Source organism: Rhinopithecus bieti, unplaced genomic scaffold (assembly GCF_001698545.2).
Source record: "Rhinopithecus bieti isolate Rb0 unplaced genomic scaffold, ASM169854v2 scaffold_8783, whole genome shotgun sequence".
Classification (NCBI taxonomy): Eukaryota; Metazoa; Chordata; class Mammalia; order Primates; family Cercopithecidae; genus Rhinopithecus; species Rhinopithecus bieti.
Window position 1 is genome coordinate 1,439,414 of NW_016806197.1, and position 14,665 is coordinate 1,454,078.

Sequence of the window (14,665 nt, forward strand, 5' to 3'; positions counted from 1 at the left end):
GAGTGCTGGCTTTTCACTCTATTATGGGCTGAATGTTTCTGTATCCCCAAAATTCCTATGTTGAAATCCTAACCCCCAAGATGATGGTATAGGAGGTGGGACCTCTGGGAGGTAATCAGGTCATGAGGGGGTGGAGCCCTTGTGAATGAGATTAGTGGTCTTGTAAAAGATACCCCCGAGGGTTCTGTCACCCTGCTTCTGCCATGTGAGAATAAAATGAGAAGTCAGCAGTGTGGAACCCAGAAGTGGGCCCTCATCAGAACCCAGGCATTGTGGCACTCTGATCTCAGGCTTCCAGCTTCTAGAACCGTGAGAAATAAATTTCTGTATTTTATAAGCCACCCAGGCTCTGGAACCTTGTTATCATAGCCCAGCCTTGCTAAGACACACCTTCATGCTGGTGGCCTTCTGTTGCAGGGTGGCTGCTGTGGCTCCAGCCATCTCATCCATGTTTTAGAGAGGGAAAGAAGCAGCACCAGGTAACTCTCCTCTTATGCCAATCTCATCATGAAAGGAGAGCTTTCCAGGACATTTTTTATTGGATAGAACAGGGTCATATGACTCTGGGAAACTGTGTGCCTACCAATGGAAAGCAGGATTGTCATAAGGGCTCATTTCTGCCCTAAACAAAATATGGAATCTAGTAGCAAACAAAATAGGGAGTGGGACAATCACCGATGTTTGGCCTGGGGACTATGCCTTCATCAGCACAAAGGACAATTGGGGTTTGTACCAGTCAGTACCTTTCATGTTTCCTCTGCCTCTCATTTCCTTTTCCTCTGTGTGTTGCCTTCCTTAGTTCTTACTACTGACCAGCTTCCTCTACCTCATGAAACACACTCCCTGATTTTACATCTCATGCTTCTGCCACAGGAGAAAGGGACTACTCTCCTCAGAACTAAATAAAACAAACAAAACAAAATAACAGGAAGGACTTGGCTTGGGCCAACCCTAGACCAATCAAGTGCCATGGGGGTGGGAGCAGGACTAAGAGTCAACAGCTCAAATTAGGTGCATGACTCATTTTGCAGGGGCCTGAGAGGTGGGACCATAGAAGAAAGCAGAAGCCCCTGAGATGGGCTTGTGAGAGGGGACCAGTTTCCAGGAGAAGGAGGAGAGAAGGCTGCCAGGAGTCAACCCCCCAGAAATCCATCACAAGCTGCCTCCCACTCCCTTACCCCACAAAAGCAAAGGGAACCACTGTCAGCACTGCTCAAAATAGTGTCCTGGCCAGGGTTCCCTAGAAAGCAGAGACCGAGATCAAAGGGTTTGAGCAGCCGCTTTATTAGGGAGTATAATCCTAGGGAAGTAAGAGAATGGAAAGTGTGCATGAAGAAAGGAAGATGGAGAGCTGATCTGACAGGATGCTGTCAGAATGGACTGCTTCATCTGACAGAAGCATCTTCTGAAAATCCCATGAACTACAGTCTCCAACTGGGAAGGGGAGGGAAGGAGAAGAATGCATCCACAGCTCCTCGCTCCTGTCTATCAAAGTTTGGCCCAAGAATGTTAACCGCCTGCACTGGACTTTGGTACCACGTGGGTCCTTCCACCTCCCAGGCCTCGGAGGCAGGAGGGGATCAACACTGGGAAGGTTGCACGAGGTCCACCCCGGGAAGTCTGCATTGTTGGGGCTGCTGGTGGAGCCCCATCTGAGCTGGTGGACATGGCTGCTGTGAGAGAAAACAAGCTGTAAAGAGTCCTAAAGGTAGCGGGGAGGCCGAGAGCATCCGAGGAAGTGCCTACGAGGGGTCAGAGGCAGATACTCATCTCTCTTTCCATTCCGAGTCAATGTTCACTATAAGCATGCTGTGTGCACAATGCTCCCCAAGGACGGAAATACCAAGAACAGGACAGCGTTCCTGGCCTCAAAAATGAAAATCTAGTTAGGAAGGCCAGATAGGCACTCGAGCAAAGATAACGAACAATATAGGCTAGCACATGGAAAAGATACATTTATGCAAATAATGAATACAGAAGTACTTGCACTTATTCATTTGTACATTCAAAAACATCTATTGAGTGTCTATTATTTACCAGATAATGGGGGATTTGAAGATACATGGTTTCAAAGATCTTAGAGTATAATCATACTTTCTAATAACACTTACAAGCACAAGTTATTTTAAAACATTTCCATTGGAATTTGTGCATCTGTATAAGATCTATGTTCATTTCTCTTGAAGGGCATGAAGAGATGGTTTTTTAAGAACACCAAATAGTAAATGTTAATTTGTTTCAGATTTTCTTTTTGAAATATTTAAAATTCTGATAGAAAAAACAGGATAATATTTTATCAATATAAATAGTACTGTAAGGCCGGGCATGGTGGCTCACTCCTGTTATCCCAGCACTTTGGGAGGCCAAGGTGGGCAGATTACCTGAGGTCAGGAGTTTGAGACCAGCCTGGCCAACATGGTAAAACTCTGTCTCTACTAAAAACACAAAAATTAACTGGGCATGGTGGCACAGGCCTGTAATCCCAGCTACTTGGGAGGCTGAGGCAGGAGAATTGCTTGAACCCAGGAGGTGGAGGTTGCAGTGAGCCGAGATCATGCCATTGCACTCCAGTCTGGGCAACAAAGTGAGACTCCATCTCAAAAAATAAAAATAAAAAATAGTACTGTAAATACGTCCCACTCCTGACACCTAAACCACCTTTCATGAGTAATGGGAAGAGAATGGGGGAGGGGTCAAGGGGCCTGATTTAGAATCTCCACTATTCTACTTGCCAGCTATGTGACTTCACACACATCTCAACCTTGTGAACCCTCAATATCCTTGTGTAAGATATGGGAATATGTCATGCCTGCTTCACATAATTGTATTATGATAGCATCTTACATCTGTGCGAATTACTTACAGTTTAAAATGCTGCCGGCCGCAGTGGCTCATGCCTGTAATCCCAGCACTTTGGGAGGTTGAGATGGGCAGATCATGAGGTCAGGAGATCGAGACCATCCTGGCTAACATGGTGAAACCCCGTCTCTACTAAAAATACAAAAACTAGCTGGGCGTGGTGCCAGGCGCCTGTAGTCCCAGCTACACGGGAGGCTGAGGCAGGAGAATGGCATGAACCTGGGAGGTGGAGCTTGCAGTGAGTGGAGATCGCGCCACTGCACTCCGGCCTGGGCGACAGAGTGAGACTCCGTCTCAAAAAAAAAAAAAAATGCTTTCCCAAAATTTAGGCCAACAGATTCATTATTGCTCTTGATTCTCTCAAGCATGAAAGATATTAATATAACATTAAGTGTTGCATAAATGTTGAGGTCCATTGTCTATCAAGGAGTTCTTCTAAAGTAGAAAAGAATAATTTAATTTAATAATATAATATTATAATGATATAATATTATTCTACCATAAAGACATATGTACACATATGTTTATTGCAGCACTATTTACAATAGCAAAGATTTGAAACCAACCGAAATGCCCATCAATGATAGACTGGATAAAGAAAATGTGGCACATATATACCATGGAATACTATGCAGCCTTAAAAAAGAATGAGTTCATGTCCTTTGCAGAGACATGGATGAAGCTGGAAACCATCATCCTCAGCAAACCAACACAGGAACAGAAAACCAAACACTGCATGTTCTCACTCATAAGTGGGAGTTGAACAATGAGAACACATGGACACAGGGAGGGGGTGCGGGGGAAAGGGGAGGGAGAGCATTAGGACAAATACCTAATGCAAGTAGGGTTTAAAACCTAGATGATGGGTTGACAGGTGCAGCAAACCACCATGGCACATGTATACTTATGTAACGAACCTGCACGTTCAGCACATGTATCCCAGAATTTAAAGTAAATAATTTAAAAAAAAAAAAGAGAGAAAGTGCATTTAGTCAAAAGAATGGTTGCTATAGTAGATGAACAGTTCAGACATTATAAGAAGTATGTGAAAAAAGCAAATTGAGGCTTTCCATATTTTCAAAACTTTTAATTAAACTTGTCTTACTATAAGAAAAAAATAATAATATAATACCTTGCATTTTTGTAAAAAATTTTGTAAACTGTACAAATTTGGAGATGGATTCAGGCCTCCCTGTGGACAAGGGTGGCATATGGTGGAGACGTTCCCTGCAGAAGTCTTTGATCACTGTGTTCATGTTATTAGACTCAAAAAGTACCTTTTCATTCACCTGGTGAATGTATAATACCACCTTAAACTTAAACTATGAAAATGGCCAAGCACGGTGGCTCATACCTGTAATTCCAGCTCTTTGGGTGGCTAAGGCAGAAGGATTTCCTGAGGCTAGGAGTTCAAGACCAGCCTGGGCAACACAGCAAGATCCAGTCTCTACAAAAAGTAAAAAAAAAATGAGTCGGGTGTGGTTGCGCGTGCCTATAGTCCTAGCTACTTGGGAAGATGAGGCAGGAAGATTTCTTGAGCTCAGGAGTTCAAGGCTGCTGTGAGCTAGGTGACAGAACAAGACCCTGTTTCTAAAAAATAAAAATAAATACATTGTGAATTCTTCCTCAGATTTTAAAGTACTTTTACTTTAACTGACATTAGTTTATAAAACATGACAATATTCTTGTAAAAGGGTAGTAATTTTTCTTCTTCGTATTTTTCAACCTGACAACAGAAAAGTAATGAGAGTTCCTTGAAATTTCACCGCAAATAATTGGCAAAGGCAGAAGGGGAAAACCCGGAAAAAAGCAAACAAAATTCCTTTCCACCAGATCACATTGCTTACCAATTCTTAATAGCATCACTGAAATTCCTTCCAATCTGAATTCAACTCTATACATATGGAGAGCTTTAAAAAATCAAGACACATTTCTTACTAAATTTTAAAACTTCCTCAGTGCAAGGAATTATAAAGCTAAATATTTCAGCTCATTTTTCATTCAGTGAGTAATAAAAGTAGAAGGATGACAAATTGACATAATCAAGCCATTGACTCAAAAATAAGACTTCTCTTGCCTTTCAGGTTCTACAGAGGGCATGTGCCCCTTCAGTTATCCTTCAGCACCTAGGTAAGCAAGAGTTTAGTGCAAATAAGTAGATTTCTTTCTGATTTAAATAGTGTTTATTTTACATTTCAAGCTGCAGCATAATACGTTGGCTATATTTACAACAATAATCCTTTTAGAGATTCTGGCTTAATTTTTTTTTCTTAGCATTGGAAAGGTCTTCAAGAGCAGTTAAATACTTATTCCTCATTTGCATGAGGAAGAACTATCACTTCAGAGGGAATGTATGCTTTCATTCACTAATTCATCCATTCATGTATCGGTGGAGTGCCTACCATGTGTTCTAGGCACTGGGGGATACAGCTGCAGGGGTGAAAATCATGTACACTCACAAGTTTCACACCCTACTTTCTAGCTGGGGGACAGAGACAATAAATACAATGAATAACTATATTCCAAGAAGACATCAATACTTTGAAGAAAAATGAAATGATGAAGGAGGATAAACCCTGGAGGCTGCCAATGAAATAAATAATGTGATCCAGGAAAGCCTCATTGAGAAGGGAACATTTGAACACATTCTTTTTTTTTTTTTTTTTTTTTTTTTTTTTTTGAGATGGAGTCTCACTCTGTTGCCCTTGCTGGAGTGCAGTGGCACGATCTCAGCTCACTGCAACCTCTGCCTCCCTCCACCCTCATGACCTGACCACCTCCCGAAGGCCCTACCTTCTAATACTATCACATGAGGGATTAGGGTTCAACATATGAATTTTGCAGGGGTTGGGGAATAAAATTCAGTCCATAACAATGTAATATTATTCAGCCTTTAAAAAAACAAAGAAAATCATACCGTACACTACAACATGGATGAATCTTGGGGACATTATCCTAAGTGAAACAAGCTAGCCACAGAAGGATACAGTATGATTCCACCTGAATGAGATCTAAAACAGTAACGTTTCCATAGTAGTGGCTATATTAATCTATTTTCACGCTGCTGATACATACCTGGGAATGGGAAGAATATATACCCGAGACTGGGGAAAAAAAAGAGGTTTAATTGGACTTACAGTTCCACATGGCTGGGGAGGCCTCAGAATCATGGTGGTAGGTGAAAGGCACTTCTTACATGGCAGCGGCAAAAGAAAATGGGCAAGAAGCAAAAGCGGAAACCCCTGATAAACCCATCAGATATCATGAGACTTAATTCACTATCGTGAGAATAGCATGAGAAACACCGGTCCTCATGATTCAATTACCTCCCCCTGGGTCCCTCCCACAACACATGGGAATTCTGGGAGATACAATTCAAGTTGAAATTTGGGTGGGGACACAGCCAAACCATATCAGTGACATTGTTTTACATTCTCAGCAGTGCACAAAGATTCCGATGTCTCCACATTCTCACCAATACTTATTATAACTTTTTCAAAAATTATAGCCAAACTCATAGAAACAGAATAATTTAAAATAATATATAAAGTATCTAAAATAATTTAAGATCGTTTTAAAAATAATAACATTTAAAAAATGGTCATATTTCATCAAATACAACCACATGGACCACTCAGGGTAAAAATTATCAACTGGAGTTGATAGTTTCACAAAGCAAAGTAGCAGCCTCCAGCCTCTGAAGGCAATGCTTTCCCCATGACACCATATAGAGAGCAGACAGCTCAGAGCTCAGTCCTCAGTGAGCCCATGTGTGTCTCCAGTTGAGGTAAGTGCTGCTGGTGAAGCCATGATCAGGAATACGAGTGTGCATTATGGAACATGGAAACTGGTAGAATGTATAAACTAAATGTTTTAATAGTAAAAGAAAAATGTAAAGTATGTAACTAAGAGATGAACTACAGATATAAACACAACCATGTTCTAACAGTACAAAGTATAATTATAACAATATCTATGATTTATAACACACCTATTATCTGCTAAGAAATGTACATCCCTTATCACTAATTATTACTAACCACTTGCATAGTTGGGGCTATTGTCCTATACACACAGAGATAGGTTCACAGAGGTTTGGAACTAAACAGTGGCCGTTACCAAACTGTTGTCATCTGACAGCAGTGCCCATGTTTTTTTCCTTTGCACCTTGATACCTTACAAAAAAACCCCAAAAATATGTAGCTTTATGTTTACTATACACAAAAATAATCCTGGGAAAAATGAGTATTGTGCATCTCAAGAATATAATGATACTTAAAAGAAATGGATAAAGGTAATTCAGAAGTCTGCAGCATTAAATGCATTCTGTTCTGTCTGAAGAATATTGAGAAAGCTCAAAAGAAGCCCCAGGAACAGTGGCCAGCAAGAGGAGATGTTCAAATACTTTCTCAACTCAGCTGGTAGGATTGTGGATATTTGAACAGGTCCCTTCTGAGATCATTATGAAATGTTACTATGTTGTGGCCAAAAAAGCAAGTGTCCTTGTTATATAGTTCTCAAGAATTTGCACAATTCTGTCCTATACTCGCAGATACAGACACAGACAATACTCAGCAAATTACCGAAATATAAACTGGATGGGTCAAGTTTCCATCACCAACTTATATCACATTATATTGCTATTTCAGCAGTAATGTTAGGAATATATATTAGCTACACACCTAAATGCTGGCTTGCATCTATAATTTAAATATATATCGTACTAAATAGCATAATTGTGCAAAAGCCAAGAGGTATTCAGTGATTGGCGTTTTCCCCCTTCCTGAAACACAAAGAGGCTCATTCCATTCTCTAGTATGCAGGTGTCACATTGGAAAATGCCTTGAAAATTCCACCGATGCATTTGCCTGAGAAAAATAACTGATGTTTTAAAGTTATAAAAATATACTTTCTCTTCCATCTGAGTGGGTGGATAAATATGGGTAGAAATGTATCATTTTCAGCTGACATGTTTATGCATTGAAACTTTGAAAACATTTCAACATAAACAGTCCTAGTTAGGCTAATTTCAACTTTGCCCCGAAATCTTTGTCACACTTATTGTTTTGCATTGAACCTTCACTTGTACCCATGAAAATTAGCTTGAGTTTATTTCAGTACATTTTGAACTTGTCTGTTCAAAGAGTTGCTTGCTGCAAAGTCAAGAACTTCTCAAATATCTTCTTAAACTCTTAAGTGCGGGCCGGGCGCGGTGGCTCAAGCCTGTAATCCCAGCACTTTGAGAGGCCGAGACGGGCGGATCACAAGGTCAGGAGATCGAGACCATCCTGGCTAACACGGTAAAACCCCGTCTCTATTAAAAAACACAAAAAACTAGCCGGGTGAGGTGGCGGGCGCCTCAGCTACTCGGGAGGCTGAGGCAGGAGAATGGCATAACTGCACTCCAGCCTGGGCGACAGAGTGAGACTCCGTCTCAAAAAAACAAAACAAAACAAAACAAAAAAACTCTTAAGTGCAATAACTTCATGGCAGTAAAAGACTTTTAAAGAACCTGGATGGGAGACGATAACCATCATACACACACATCTCCCCTACCCACATTGATTGTCAGATAAACATGGAGTATTATGCAGCATCTGTATGCAGCATCTGTACACGGTATCTGCAGTTGAACTTGAACTTCATTGTATTCACTACTGCAAAATGGCCTCAGTAACAGGTTGGGTTATTTACAGAAAGCCTGTTTCAGTTCCCCTGAAGCCAAATTAACAGTCCTGGAATATGGTACTTATAAAAGGAAATTTAAAAGACCGATTTAAAAGGCTGACACTGGACCAGCCTGCCCAAGGACTCCAGTGGCAAGCCTGCTGATGGATCACAGTAAACAGCCTATGTGAATCTCTGATGAAGGGCTTCCCCTGCCTAAGCCAGTATGTAAAGATTAGAGTAAGTGTCTACTTCTTCAAATGTGCAGATACCAATGCATGGCCACAAGGATCACAAACCATCAGGGAAATATGACACCACCAAAGGAACAAAATAAAGCACAAGTAACCAAACCTGAAGAAATGGAGATTTATAAACTGCCTGACAAAGAATTCCAAATGGTCATCTTAAAGAAGCTCAGTGAGTTATATGTATGTATTTTACATTTGTATGTATTTTTATAAATGGTATAGAACGGAGTACAGAGGCATAAAGAAGAGAAAACATTAGACAGGGGTTAAAAGATATGAAGCAGAGACTAAATATATATTCTATATTCCATAATCTATGTAAAGAATTTTTTAAAACACCTAAATGATATAATTAATAGAATTGAATTAATGTGTACACATTGAACTCTGTACTCAACAAACAGACATCCAAAGTCACAGAGGCCCTTTCCTGGGCACAAAATTGGGAGGCTACAAGCACTTGAAAGAACTCCAACTTTGAGCCCGTTGCCATCCAACAAAAGATAGGGGCCATAGCATAGCAAAGGCTGAAGGTAGAAAGGTAGGCAAGTAAGCCTGCAGCATTGCTAGAAAACAGCAAGAAAAAAACTGAGTCAGGAAGAATAAGGGCAGATAGGCAGAAAGCCTAAATGGGTTGTTTAAAACATTGCATTAGGCTGAGGCTTACTAGGGATTTTTATTTTCATTACTTTTAACAAACAAACATGAGAACTATCAAATTTCAATTAGGCTTAAAGGGAAGTGACAGACTAAGAGGCTTGGTCTTTTATTATAAGAGAATTTAAGACATATATTTACTAATAAACTGGAGAGTATAGGTTAAAAGTTTTTCATTGTAAGCAATCAGTACCAATTATACTTTCAAACAGTACTAATTTACAATATGCAGGCTTTCTTTGCTTTAGAAAGTATATGTTTAAAATTAACATCTAATTATAATGAAAAATAAAAAGTCTTATAAAACCAAAAACAGGCTTCTACCTCCTGGACATGATAAAGAATATCTAACTCAAAACAATGCCAAATCACAAACCACCCAGAAAGCACCACTTTCACAAACCACCCAAGAGATTACCACTAAATAAAGAACAGGCCTACAATGGCTACTATCTGTAGATTATTTACACTCTTTTGAGAGTAAAGCAAAGAAAGTACACGGAACAACTTTACCAAATGAATATACAGATCGTGAACATTTAAAAGAAATAGAGTAGAACTGGCAAATAAATTTTTCCTTTGTCTTTGAGTTTCTTCAGTTTTACTATACTGTATTTAAATGTAAGATTTTATTATCTATCCTGTGAACTCTTTCAACCTCAGGTCTTTGAACTCTTCTCTCTGAAGTCTTTCATGTTTCCTTTATTCTTGGAAATAGTTTACTATGTGCTACTTAATACTATGCAAGTATATATATATATAAAAAACCAGCCGGGTAAGGTGGTTTCCCAACATTTTGGGTTGCTGAAGTGTGAGGCTTGCTTGAGTCCAAGAGTTTGAGACAAGCCTGGGCAACATAGGAAGACCTCATCTCTGCAAAAGATTTAAAAAGTTAGCCAGTCACAGTGGCAGTGCCTGTAGTTGCAGCTACTCAAGAGGCTGAAGAAGGAGGATTGCTTGAGTCCAGGAATTTGAGGCTACCGTGAGCTATGATCACACCACTGCACTCCAGCCTGGGAAACAGAGAGAGACCCCGTCTCTAAAAAAAAGAAGGAAAGAAAACAAGTAGAAATACTGATTACAAACTGTAATTAATGAAATAAAGAACTTGGGTTGATGGTACACACATCAGAACGGATTCCACAGAAGGAAGATTTCATGAGCAGAAGAGGAGGTCAACGAATCTTCCCAGAAAGCATCGGAATAATAAGTCGACATCCAGGTAATAGGAGTGTCAAAAGAAGAGGGGAAAACAAACAGAGGGGAGAAAGCACTTGAAAAAAATTCATAATGACTTAAAATTCCTAAAACTTTCAGAGAGAAAAAGCAAATTCTATACAATAGACCAAAACACATCAGGCTTCTCAACAGTATTATTGGCACCAAGAAGACATCAGTAAGACTTGTTTTTTTGTTTGGTTGGTTGTTTTTGTTTTTGTTTTAAGCAAGATCTGGCTCAATTGCCCAGGCTGGAGTATAGTGGTGCATTCATGGCTCACTACAGCCACGACCTCCCAGCCTCAACCAACCCTCACACCTCAGCCCCCTTGAGTAGCTCAGTTTACAAGCAAGTGCCATAACACCCAGTTAATTTTTTAAATTTTTTTGTAGAGACAGGGGTCTCACTATGTTGCCCAGACTCGTCTTGAACTCCTGGGCTCAGGTGATCCTCATGCCCCCACCTCCCAAAGTGCTACAATTACAGACATGAGCCACTGCACCCAGCACAGCAGTGAAACTTTAAAGAGACCCAAAGAGGCTGGCTAAATGGGTCTGTATAAAACATGGGGAGGAATTTCTTCTTGCTTCTGAGATACAGATAGATTAAACAGAAGAAAGAAATGGGAGAGAAGGTAGTGTTGGAGAGTAAGAAGGTCTGAGGCTGGAGACTTTATGTGGTGAGATACAGCCACAAGAAATTTCCCAGTGGTGAAGTAGCCAAAGGAGATTGAAGGATAAAAAAAAATGCGAAACTTAATTTAAGGTGATTTATATTGCTACAACATAAACTACTTTATCATGCTCCCACAAACCTCAGAAACTGATAGTAAAATATTTTGTGCTCCTGAATACTTTCTATGAGTATGTGTAAGAGTGTGTGTGTGCATGTGTGTTTGTGTTTGTGTGTGCACAAAATTCATGGAAGTGGTTGAGTGTAACATGTAGGTTGATGTATCTGGACTAGAGGCAGTCTCACCAAAATGAGGAACCTGGAGGCAGAGACAACGGAAAGGATGAAAGTCCAGCATTTGTAGAAATCTTGGGAGGGAGAGAAGGTTAGACTTCCTCAAAGTTTTGAGTCAAGCCCATCTGGATAGCCAGGGCCTGGAAATTCATTCCAGCTGACACCTGGGTCACAAAGTACTTCTACCTCTAGAACAAAACCATTCTCTCCAGGATGCCTCCTGCACCTTGGGTTCTTCCTGTATGAACCCTCTGATAAATATGCCTCCCTTCCTTCCGGGTTCTCAGACCTCCCCCTCCCCTGCCTTTTACTCAGCCTTTCATCTCCATTAGCACGTCTTGATGCTTTTACATTGTCAAATCCAACATAGGCTTCCCAAGTACATCTCTTCTGATTTCCCCAGGCCACTGACCCATGGGGTCACCCCCACTACTCTCACAGTTTCATTCTAAGTATATAACACTACCCTGAACTCCAGGTGCCTGAACATCAGCAAACTCATCATGTGCTTGAAAGAAAGGAGCACTTTATTGTAATATTCACTTCATTTCAAACTTTCAAACTTTTTCTGTTACGTTTAGTAACTGTTTTAGATTTTGCAAGCCATATGGCTTTTGTCGCAACTATTCAGCTCTGCCATTACAGCAAGAAAGCAGCATAGATGATACGTAAACAAATGGGCAGGGCTGTGTGCCAGCAACATTTTATTTACAAAAGGCAGTGAGCAGGATGAGGCACACAGGCCTTAGTTTGCCAATGCCTAATCTAAATAAGCACTTGCCAAGATGAATCTGACTCCCCTAGGTGATTAAGTACAGCTAAGGCCTGTGGTCAGCTGGATCTGGGTAATGTTGACCTAATATTCCTGTGAGTGTCCAAATCTCTCCTCAAACTTTTTAAAGATTTCGAGATTTCTTAAAGTAGATTTCTAGACTTCTGCTTTGGCCTGAGCTGCCTCTGGTCCATACTTGGTCTACTCTGATTTATTCATGTAAGCTGTGCACTGATTTACACACTTCCTAAACTACTTATATTACATTTTGGTGAGTGTCTTAGTTGGCTTGGGCTACCCTAACAAAGCACCACAGACTGAGTGGTTTAAGCAGCGGAAAATTATTTCCTCACAATTCTAAAGAATGGAAGTCCATCATCAAAGTGTCAGCAGAGTGGGTTTCTCTGGAGGCTTCTCTCCTTGGCTTGCAGACAGCCACCTTCTCCCTGTACCTTCATGCGCTTGCCCTGCTATGCATATCCATGTCCTAATCTCCTCCTCTTATAAGGACACCAGTCATGTTGAACTGTAGCCACCCTCATGACCCTATTTGAATCAACTACCTCTTTAAAGATCCTGTCTCCAAATACAGTCAAATTCTGAGATACTGGGAGCTAGGATGTCTGTTCAGTACAAATTTGAGGAGAGTACAATTCAGCCCATAACAGTGAGAATTTAAACTTTTATAAAGACCATGGTTATAGGAAAGAGTTGCCATGCATACCACGTAACAAAACTTTAAAGATTGCTTGTTAGCTGTTCTTATTGTTAAAAGACTTTTTGTACCTGCCACCATAGGCTCTGATCAGTCTCTATATCCAAAGAAGTATCCAGAGTTCCCCCACTTAACCAGCATCCCTCTATTCCACCCCTTTTCTCAAATATTTACCTCTGTCCCTCTGGATTGCCGTCACACAGTGTCAGTTGGCCTTAAGACTGAGGTCAAGCACTCAATCAATCCATAATGTCTATGTGATGAAGACCCAGTAAGAACTCTGGACACTGAAGCTTGGGTGAGTGTTCATGGTTGGCAATCCTCTACGAATGTTATCACACATTGATGGTGGAGGATGAATGCAACCTGACTACACACAGAGAAGACAACAGAAGCTCCACTTCCTCCTGGACTCTGCCTGAAGTGCTTCTTCCTGGCTGATTTTTATCTATACCCCTTCCCTGTAATAAACTGTAACCATGAGTATAACAGCCTTTTAGCGAGCTTTGTGAATCTCTCTAAGAAATTATTGAACTTGAGAGTGCTATTAGGGACTTTTAAATTTGCAGTTGATGTCAGAAGTGAGGGAGATCTTGTGTGGACTAAGTTTTTTTTTGTGTGTAATACCACTCATATTTCTTTTAGACCCAGCTCAAAAAGAATTTGTTCCAAATTCTTCAAAAGAAGGCACACAAAATAATGAGAGGGATACTGTCAGAAACTGAGACGCAAAACCTTACTGGTACCTCTGAGAGAGAAGAGAGCCTACTAACTTCCCCAACCCTCTAACTTTGGAAACAGATTCATCAGCTGCCATGCAACTAGACACTACAATGCAAAGTAGAACCAATACACAACCCTGACAGCAAAGTTATTTCTTTCAGAAAATCAGTAAGATTGATAAATCACTAGCTAAGCTGATCAGACAAAAAAGAGAACACAAAAAAAAATCAGAATCAGAAAGGAGAAAGGGGACAATTATTACAGACCCTAAAGGTAGGGAATGATATTAGGTTGGTGCAAAAGTAATTGCGGTTTTTGCCATTGCCTTCAATTTAAACTTTGAGCCAATAAATTCACTAACTTCTAGAAAACAGACTGATTTTTGAAAGACATAAACTACAAAACTCACTCTAGATTTACAAGCTTGTCCAACCCACCTTATTTTTGTAGTTGTTGTCTTCCTGTTTTGTTTTGTTTTAGGCTTTTAGCAGCCTGAAGCCATGGTTTTTAGTTTCTGTCTCTAGTGATAAGCGGAAAACAGGGATGAGGAAGGGGCTTCACTGGCTGAACCAGAAACAGAAACTAAGAACCCATGACTATATTCTGTCCCTTGGACATCCCTGCAAAAAAAAAAAAAGAAAAGAAAAGAAAAGAAAAGAGATAACCTGAATATCTCTTTATCTATTAAATAAATTACATTTGTAGTTAAAATTCCAGACCCACAGGGCTTCAATGGTAATATCCCAAACATTTAAGGACAAAATTCACCAACTCTAAACAAATTCTTCCAAAAACTTGAAGAGAAAGGAATACTTCTTAAATCATTCTATGAAGCC

General features: G+C 40.3%; 1 long non-coding RNA gene across 2 annotated transcripts; it reads left to right on the forward strand.

The window, feature by feature from the left end:
- The first annotated feature begins 354 nt into the window (after positions 1 to 354).
- On the forward strand, positions 355 to 13,553 carry LOC108531585 (uncharacterized). 2 transcript variants are annotated; one of them, XR_001886215.1, is made up of 3 exons: positions 355 to 479; positions 4,944 to 4,989; positions 13,310 to 13,553. It is a non-coding gene; the product is annotated as an uncharacterized LOC108531585 (long non-coding RNA). The 2 variants fall into 2 exon arrangements; XR_001886216.1 differs by lacking the exon at positions 13,310 to 13,553 and adding an exon at positions 8,795 to 8,951.
- Positions 13,554 to 14,665: the final 1,112 nt, after the last annotated feature.